This window comes from Pongo pygmaeus, chromosome 5 (assembly GCF_028885625.2).
Source record: "Pongo pygmaeus isolate AG05252 chromosome 5, NHGRI_mPonPyg2-v2.0_pri, whole genome shotgun sequence".
Lineage (NCBI taxonomy): Eukaryota > Metazoa > Chordata > Mammalia > Primates > Hominidae > Pongo > Pongo pygmaeus.
The window spans coordinates 121,534,334-121,543,658 of record NC_072378.2 but is presented as its reverse complement, the minus strand read 5'-3'; the positions used below and the strand labels follow the sequence as shown (position 1 = coordinate 121,543,658).

The following is a 9,325-nucleotide window of genomic DNA, read 5'->3' as shown; positions in this document are numbered from 1 at the left end:
TCTCCTGCCTCAGCTTCCTTAATAGCTGGGATTACAGGTGCCCACCACCATGCCTGGCTAATTTTTTTGTATTTTTAGTAGAGACAGAGTTTTACTATGTTGGCCAGGCTGGTTTCGAACTTCTGACCTCATGATCCACCCATCCCGGCCTCCCAAAGTGCTGGGATTACAGGCGTGAGCCACCACACCCAGCCAACTTTTGTACTTTCTATCACTTGCTGGTTTGTCTCTGAAAGAGCCTAACAGACTGACCAAATAGCTGAGGGAGATCAGATGTGAGCAAGCAAAGGAAAAGTGCTAAAGACTTAAACAGGTTTGGTAACCAAAAAGATGAAGAACAGCTAAAACCTGATGGATGTCGTTGAACTAAAATTTTCGGGAGAGGCAGAATAAATCTTTTCTTCTCAAGAGGAATTTTCTTTGTAAATATGGATTACACCTCTAGAAAAAATTCCCAGGATCTTCCCTCCTGTGTGTTTTCATCCTGATTCTTTGTGGTCCATGATGCCAGCTGAGGTTGTCAGTACAACAAACCTAAACTAGCAGGATGGAAGCAAATTATTCTGCCATTTTTCTAGATCTTTGAGTTGCACATCAAATCTGGGGCCGATCACTCCACACTGGTTTAGACTTTCTGTGAGGTTCACAACAATTATCCCTGCTCTGTGATCATCAGTGACTTTAAATTTGTCAATGTAACCATGCTTCATCATCACAGTTAGGAACCAGACAATAACTTTGGAGCATGGCCTAATAAGAACCTAGCATTTGCCTCTCTTTTCAGCATTGTTGATGCTCTTGAGATCATCAGCCAGGACATTTATGCACACCGTTGCGGCAGTGCAGAAAGATGGCAGAAAGAGAACAGGAGGGGAGAGTACACAGCGTTATCCAGAATAAACCTTTACAAAGAACCAATGAGGGCTTCTTGTGACAAACTTACAGTATATACACATACATGAAAAGACTTCCTGGAATTATGAAACACGATTTTCAAAAATAAATATCATTAGACTAAATAAAAAAAGAGAATGGTCGTTGCTGAAAATTAAATTGATAGTTTGGGAGATTACATTAAAAAAACAGCAAAACAAAACAAAACACAAAAAGATAAAAATCATGAGGTAAAGAGAAGAGACTTGGAGAACATTTCAAGAGTCAGAACATAATAAAAATTAGAATTCCAGAAATAATTTTGTTACTCTTCCCAGTCAGAACAAAGGTGGAGGAATCATATTTTCTGATTTCTTTTTCTTTTTTTTTTTTTTTGAGACAGAGTCTCACTCTGTTTCCCAGGCTAGAGTGCAGTAGGGCGATCTCAGCTCACTGCAACCTCCACCTCCTGGGTTCCAGCGATTCTCCCACCTCAGCCTCCAGAGTAGCTAGGATTACAGGCACTCGCCACCATGCCCAGCTAATTTTTTGTATTTTTAGTAGAGATAGGGTTTCACCATGTTAGCCAGGCTGGTCTCAAACCCCTGACCTGAAGTGATCCACCCACCTCGGCCTCCCAAAGTGCTGGGATTACAGGCGTGAGCCACCGCGCCCAGCCATATATTTTCTGATTTCAAAACATATTATAAAGTGACTAAAAGAGGAGGATAGTACTGGCAAAAAAAAAGCAGACATATCAACCAATGAAGCAGTATAGAAAATTCAGAAATAAACCTATGCATTTATGGTCAGTTGATTTTTGACAAACATGCCAATAACTCACAGTGGGGAAAGGTCAGTCTCTTCAACAAATGGTTTTGAGAAAACTGGATATCCATATGCAGAATAATGAAGTTAGACTCTTGTCTTACACCATACAAAAAAATCAACTCAAAATGAATTAAAGACTTAAACACATATAAGACCTGAAACTGTTAAGCCACTAGAAGAAAACATAGTGGAAAATTTCCATGACATTTTTCTGGACAATGACGTGTGTGTGTATGTGTTTTCAATAACGTGTGTGTGTGTGTGTGTTCCACTAAGGCTTTATTGATGGACACTGAAATTTGAATTTTCTGTAATTTTTATGTTTCACAAAATAATTTTCTTCTTTTGCTTTTTATCTCCAACCATATAAAAGGTAAAAACCATTCTTAGTGTGAGAGTCACATAAAAACTGGAGGCAGGCCAGATTTGGCCTGCAGGTCACAGTTTGGGCAATAACTTTTTTGATATGACCCTAAAAACGTAGGCAACAAAAGCAAAAATAGACAGGGCCAGGTGAGGTGGCTCACACCTGTAATCCCAGTTCTTTGGAGGCCAAAGCAGGAGGATCGTTTAAGGCCAGGAGTTTGAGACCAGCCTGGGCAACATAGTGAGGCCCTGTCCCTACAAAAAAATTAAAACATTAGCTAGGCATGGTGGCACACATCTAAAGTCCCAGCTTCTTGAAAGGCTGAAGTGGGAGGATCACTTGAGCTCAGGAGTCTGTGGCTACAGTGAGCTATGATTATGCCACTGCACTTTAGCCTAGATGACAGAGTGAGACCCTGTCTCTAAAAATAAAATAAAATAAACAAATGGAATGGTATCAAACTAAAAAACTTCTGCCCAGCAAAGGAAACAATTAACACAGTGAAGAGACAACCCACAGAATGGAAGAAAATATTTTCAACTATACATCTAATAAGGAGTTAATATCCAAAATATATAAAGAAGTAAAAAAAACAGCTCAATAGACAGGAAACAAATAACCTAATTAAAAATAGACAAAGGACCTGAATACACGTTTTTCAAAAGAAGATATACAAATGGCCAATAGGTACATGAAAAAAAAAATGCTCAGTATCAGTAATCATCAGAGAAACATGAATTATAATAAAATCACAATGAGATATCATCTCACACTCATTAGAATGGCTTTTATCAAAATAATGAAAGATAAGTGTTGGAGAAGATGTGGAGAATACAAAACTCTTATATATTGCTGGTGGGAATGTAAATTAGTACAGTCATTATGGAAAATGGTATGGAGGTTCCTCAAAAAACCAAAAATTGAACTACCATATGGTACAGTAATTACACTTTTGGGTATATAGTCAAAGAAATTGAAATGAATATGTTGAAGGAGGCTGATCTGAATGCAGTGGTGTTCACAACTAATTGATCAAAACTAGTTACAGATTTCTTTGTTCCTTCTCCACTCCCACTGCTTCACAAAACTAGCCTTAAATAAAAAAGAATATGTCAAAGGAATACCTGCATTCCCATGTTCATTGCATGATTATTCACAAGAGCTAAGCTGTAGAATCAACTTAAGTGTCCATCAATGGATGAATGCATAGAAAATGTAAGATATATACACAACGAGATACTATTAAGTCTAAAACAAGGGTGAAATTCTGTCATTTATGACAACATAGATAAATCTGGAGGATATTATTCTAAGTAAAATAATCCAAATACCAAAGAAAATGCAGAAAACAAATACCACATGATCTCACTTACATGTAGAATCTAATAAAGTTGAACTCATAGAAGCAGAGAGTAGAATGATGGCTACCAGAGACTGGGAAAGGAGGGGCAGTAGGAAAGGAAGGAATAGGGAGTTGTTGATCCAAGAGTACAAAGTTTCAGATAGGAGAAATAGGTTTGAAGTCTATTATGTATAATGTACTTTATAGAGAATAATGTAATGTATAGTATATTTCAAAATAAAACAGTACATTTAAAACATCTCATCATTGAAAATGATAGGTTTAGCCAGGCATGATGGCAGGTGCCTGTGGTCCCAGCTACTCAGGAGGCTGAGGCAAGAGGATTGCTTGAGCCTGGGAGGTTGAGACTGCAGTAAGCCAAGATCACACCATTGAACTCAAGCTTGGGCAACGAGTGAGACCCTGTCTCAAAAAAAAAACATATATATATATATATATATATATATATATTAGGTAAGTGAGGTGATGGATATATTAATGAGCCTGATTTAATCATTTCACATTGTACACATATATCAAAACATCACATAGTACCCCATAAACATATGCAATTATGATTGGTCAATCAAAAATAATATTAATAATAACAAATATAACACTTTTTTAAAATAGAGATTTTTATAGACCACATTCTTTCATTATAATTCCAGAATGCTTAGCTACTTTTAAATAAATACAAACTCTCCAAAATATTCATCTGATGAAAAGAGGAGTTAAAATTACCAATTACTAATTATGTAGAAATTATTGAAAGAGAGTACACCTCATAGCAGCTAAAGCTGCTCCCATAGGATAAATCAAAGCTGTGAAATGTTTTTATTAAAAAAATAAAATATCCTAGTTTTTAAGCCCTCCAAAATAAGGGCCTGAGACAAGTCTTGGCAGCAGAGAGTTTATCTGGCAGAAAGTAGGGGTGCAATAGTGTGCAAAACAAGACAAGAAAAGAGGAAGAGATGATAGAAATAAGGCTGATAAGGTGATTGCTGTTGCTGTTGTGACCGATGGGGCTGAGATCCACCATGGCCTCCTAAAAGGCATGCAGAAAGCATTCCTCCCTCTCCTGGAATTCTCCACATAAAAAGAATAGTTTTATTTAAAAGTCAAATGGAAAAATAGCCAGTAGCACACAATATAAATTTAAAAATTCAATGATAAGGAAATTGCTTTACTAGACATGAAAACTTGTGATAAAATCCAGTGTAACCAAATTGGAAATAGACATAAGGATATACAGAAAATTAATATAATTATTTTATATTAATTATGTAAAATATTATTTAATAAATTATGTTAACATGATGGGTTATTCATCTGGGAAAAAAATGCCCAGCCCAGAACAACAGGACCTCTATCTTACCCCATACATAAAACTACATCCAAGATTGATCAAAGGTCTAAATATACTGGATGCAATGGCTCTATTTTTAGCTTTTTGAGGAATCTCCAAACTGTTCTTCATCGTGGTTGTGCTAATTTACATTCCCGCCAGTATGAGGATATGAGGGTTCCCTTTTCTCCACATTCTCTCCAACATATGTTATTGCCTGTCTTTCGTGAAAGGAAAATAAACTTCAGGACCCTCCAAATCACTGAGCCAGTTGGAAAAGTCAAGCTGGGAACTGCATCAGGCAAATCTGCCTACCATTTTATTCCTAAATAAGATAGCTACAAAGATTTTTTTAAAAAGCTACATACCTCCCTTAAAATTTGCCCACAAGGAAATTCCTGTGGGCCTCAAGATCTTTACCCTAAAACAGTTCTGCTGAATTCCACCTTGGCAATATAAATTGATAGGTTATCTTCACAGGTTCAGGAAAAAGGACAGAACTCAAAGTCATCCTCACCTGCAACAAATGCGTGTTTGATTGCTTCCTCTGTCCTATTGTTTATGTAAAAATGCAGATTCACTGACCCAGACTGAGGCATGTGACTAATCCTCTATCCTTCTCTCACATGTAAGAAATGTGAACCCCCCCACCCCCCCAACGCTCACTCCTTTCAAGTTGTCCCACCTTTCTGGACTGAACCAATATACCTCTTACACATATTGGTTGATGTCTCACACATCCCTGAAATGTATACAATCAAGCTGTACCCTAACCACCTTGGGCCCAAGTCATCAGGACCTCCTGAGGCTGTGTCACAGGTACATCCTTAACCTTGGCAAAATACATTTTTAAATTGATTGAGACCTATCTCGGATACTTTTGGGTTCACACTTTGGATATAAAGCCATTTTAACTGGGCTGAGAGGATATCTCATTGTAGCTTTGATTTGTATTTCTTTGATAATCAATGATGTTGAGCACCTTTTCATATGCCTGTTTGCCATTTGTATGTCTTTTTTGTTTGTTTGTTTGTTTGTTTGTTTTTTTGAGATGTGGTCTCACTCTGTCACCCAGGCTGGAGTGCAGTGGCACAATCTTGGCTCACCGCAGCCTCCACCTCCTGGGCTCAAGCGATCTCTCACCTGAGCCTCTCGAGCAGCTGGGACTCCAGGTACGCACAATCATTCCCAGCTATTTTTTTGTATTTTTGGTGGAGACAAGGTTTCACCATGTTGCCCAGGCTGGTCTGGAACTCCTGAGCTCAAGCAAGCTACCTGCCTCGGCCTCCCAAAGTGCTGGGATTACAGGTGTGAGCCACTGCGAATGGCCTGTATGTCTTTTTCTGAAAAATGTCTATTCAGATCTTTTGGCCATTTTAAAATCAGATTATTAAATTTTTTCCTAAATAGTTGTTTAAGTTCTTTACATATTTTGGTTATTAATCTCTTGTCAGATGGATAGTTTGCAAATAATTTTCTCTGATTCTGTGGATTCACTCTTCACTGTGTTAACTGTTTCTTCTGCTGTGCAGAAGCTTTTTAACTTGAAGTGATTCCATTTGTCCATTTTTGCATCAGTTGTTTGTGCTTGTGGGGTATTACTCAGGAAATCTTTGCCCAATCCAATGTCATAGGGAGTTTCCTCAATGTTTTCTTGTAGTAGTTTCATAGATTGAGGTTTTAGAGTTAAGATTTTAATCCATTTTGATTTGATTTTTGTATGTTACAAGAGATAGGTGTCTAGTTTCATTCTTCTGCATATGGATATCCACTTCTTCCAGCACCGTTTATTGAAGAGACTGTTTTTTTCCCAAATGCATATTTTTCACACCTTCATTGAAAATGAGTTAACTGCAGATGTATAAACTTGTTTCTGCATTCTCTATACTGTTTCACTAGTCTATCTGTCTGTTGTTATGCCAATACCATGCTGTTTCAGTTACTATAGCTCTGTAGTATAATTGAATTCAGATAATGTGATTCCTCCAGTTTTGTTCTTTTTGCTAAGGATAGCTCTTTGGCTATTCTGGGCCCTTTGTGGATCTATATAATTTGTTGAATTTTTTTAAATTTCTCTGAAGAATGTCACTGGTATTTTGATAGGAATTGCATTGAATTTATAGATTGCTTTGGCTTGTATGAGCATTTTAACAATATTGATTCTTGCAATCCATGAACATGTAATATCTTTCCATTTTTTGATGTCTTATTCAATTTCTTTTTAAATTTATTTTTGAAATGATAATTATTAAAGAAAGTTCTTTTAAACATAAATATAAAGCTAATAATTTTGAAAATACATGAGAGAAAGAGCTAATAATAAGTAAAGCTAATAACACCTTAAAATAGAGCTTATCCATTTTGAGGGGTGAAAAACCAAAATATATGTCCTGAGGTTGCTTTTGGAGAGCAAAAGGCATTGGGATTAAAGCATTTTGGCAAGTATTTACGGCCAGCATATTATTTTTTCCATCATCATTATTATTTATTTATTTTTTATTATACTTTCAGTTCTGGGATACATGTGCAGAATGTGCAGGTTTGTTACATAGGTATACACGTGCCATGGTGGTTTGCTGCACCCATCAACCCGTCATCTACATTAGACATTTTTCCTAATGTTTTCCCTTCACGAGGCTCCCCATCGCCTGACAGGCCCCAGTGTGTGATGTTCCCCTCCCTGTGTCCATGTGTTCTCGTTGTTCACCTCCCACTTATGAGTGAGAACATGTGGTGTTTGGTTTTCTGATCTTGTGTTAGTTTGATGAGAATGATGGTTTCCAGCTTCATCCATGTCCCTGCAAAGGACATGAACTCATCCTTTTTTATGGCTGCATAGTATTCCATGGTGTATATGTGCCACATTTTCTTTATCCAGTCTATCATGATGGGCATTTGGGTTGGTTCCAAGTCTTTGCTATTGTGAAAAGTGCTGCAATAAACATATGTGTGCATGTGTCTTTATAGTAGAATGATTTATAATCCTTTGGGTAGATAACAAATAATGGGATTGCTGAGTCAAATGGTATTTCTGGTTCTAGTGGTTCTAGATCCTTGAGGAATCACCACATTGTCTTCCACAATGGTTGAACTAATTTACACTCCCACCAACAGTGTAAAAGTGTTCCTATTTCTCCACATCCTCTCCAGCATCTGTTGTTTCCTTTTTTTTTTTTTTTTTTTTTTTTTTTTGAGATGAATTCTCTCTCTGTCACCCAGGCTGGAGTGAAGTGGTACAATCTCGGTTCACTGCAAACTCCGCCTCCCAATTCAAGCAATTCTCTGCCTCAGCCTCCCAAGTAGCTGGGATTACAGGTACCCGCCACCACACCCAGTTACTTTTCGTATTTTTAGAAGAAACAGGGTTTCACCATCTTGGCCAGGCTGGTCTTGAACTCTTGACCTCGTGATCCACCTGCCTTGGCCTCCCAAAGTGCTGGAATTACAGGTATGAGCCAGCAAGCCCGACTGTTTCCTGACTTTTTAATGATCACCATTCTAACTGGTGTGAGATGGTATCTTGTGGTTTTCATTAGCATTTCTCTAATGATCAGTGATGATGAGCTTTTTTTCAAATGTTTGTTGGGTGCATAAATGTCTTCTTTTGAGAAGTGTCTGTTCATATCCTTTACCCACTTTTCGATGGGGTTGTTTGTTTTTTTCTTGTAAATTTGTTTAAGTTCTTTGTAGATTCTGGATAGTAGCCCTTTGTCAGATGGGTGGATTGCAAAAATTTTCTCCCATTCTGTAGGTTGCCTGTTCACTCTGATGTTAGTTTATTTTGCTGTGCAGAAGCTGTTTAGTTTTATTGGATCCCATTTGTCAATTTTGTCTTTTGTTGCCATTGCTTTTAGTGTTTTAGTCATGAAGTCTTTGCCCATGCCTATGTCCTGAATGGTATTGCTTAGGTTTTCTTCTAGGGTTTTTATGGTTTTAGGCCTTGTGTTTAAGTCTTTAATCCATCTTGAGTTAACTTTTGCATAAGGTGTAAGGAAGAGGTTCAGTTTCAGTTTTCTGCATGTGGCTACCCAGTTTTCCCAACACCATTTATTAAATAGGGAATCCTTTCCCCATTGCTTTTGTCAGGTTTGTCAAAGATCAGATGGTTATAGATGTGTGGTGTTATTCCTGAGGCCTCTGTTCTGTTCCATTAGTATATGTATCTGTTTTGGTACCAGTACCATGCTGTTTCGGTTACTGTAGCCTTGTAGTATAGTTTGAAGTCAGGTAGCATGATGCCTCCAGCTTTGCTCTTTTTGCTTAGGATTGTCTTGACTTTACAGGCTCTTTTTTTGGTTTCATACGAAATTTAAAGTAGTTTTTTTTCTAATTCTGTGAAGAAAGTGAATGGTAGCTTGATGGGGATGGCACTGAATCTATCAATTACTTTGGGCAGTATGGCCATTTTCATGATACTGATTCTTCCTGTCTATAAGCATGGAATATTTTTCCATTCATTTGTGTCCTCTCTTATTTCCTTGAGTAGTGCTTTGTAGTTCTCCTTGAAGAAGTCCTTCACATACCTTGTAATTTGTGTTCCTAGGTATTTTATTCTCTTTGTAGC

The 9,325-nt window shown here is 37.4% G+C and overlaps 1 pseudogene; it reads right to left on the bottom strand.

The window, feature by feature from the left end:
* Positions 1–404: 404 nt before the first annotated feature.
* On the bottom strand, positions 405–842 carry LOC129039111 (small ribosomal subunit protein uS8-like; annotated as a pseudogene).
* Positions 843–9,325: the final 8,483 nt, after the last annotated feature.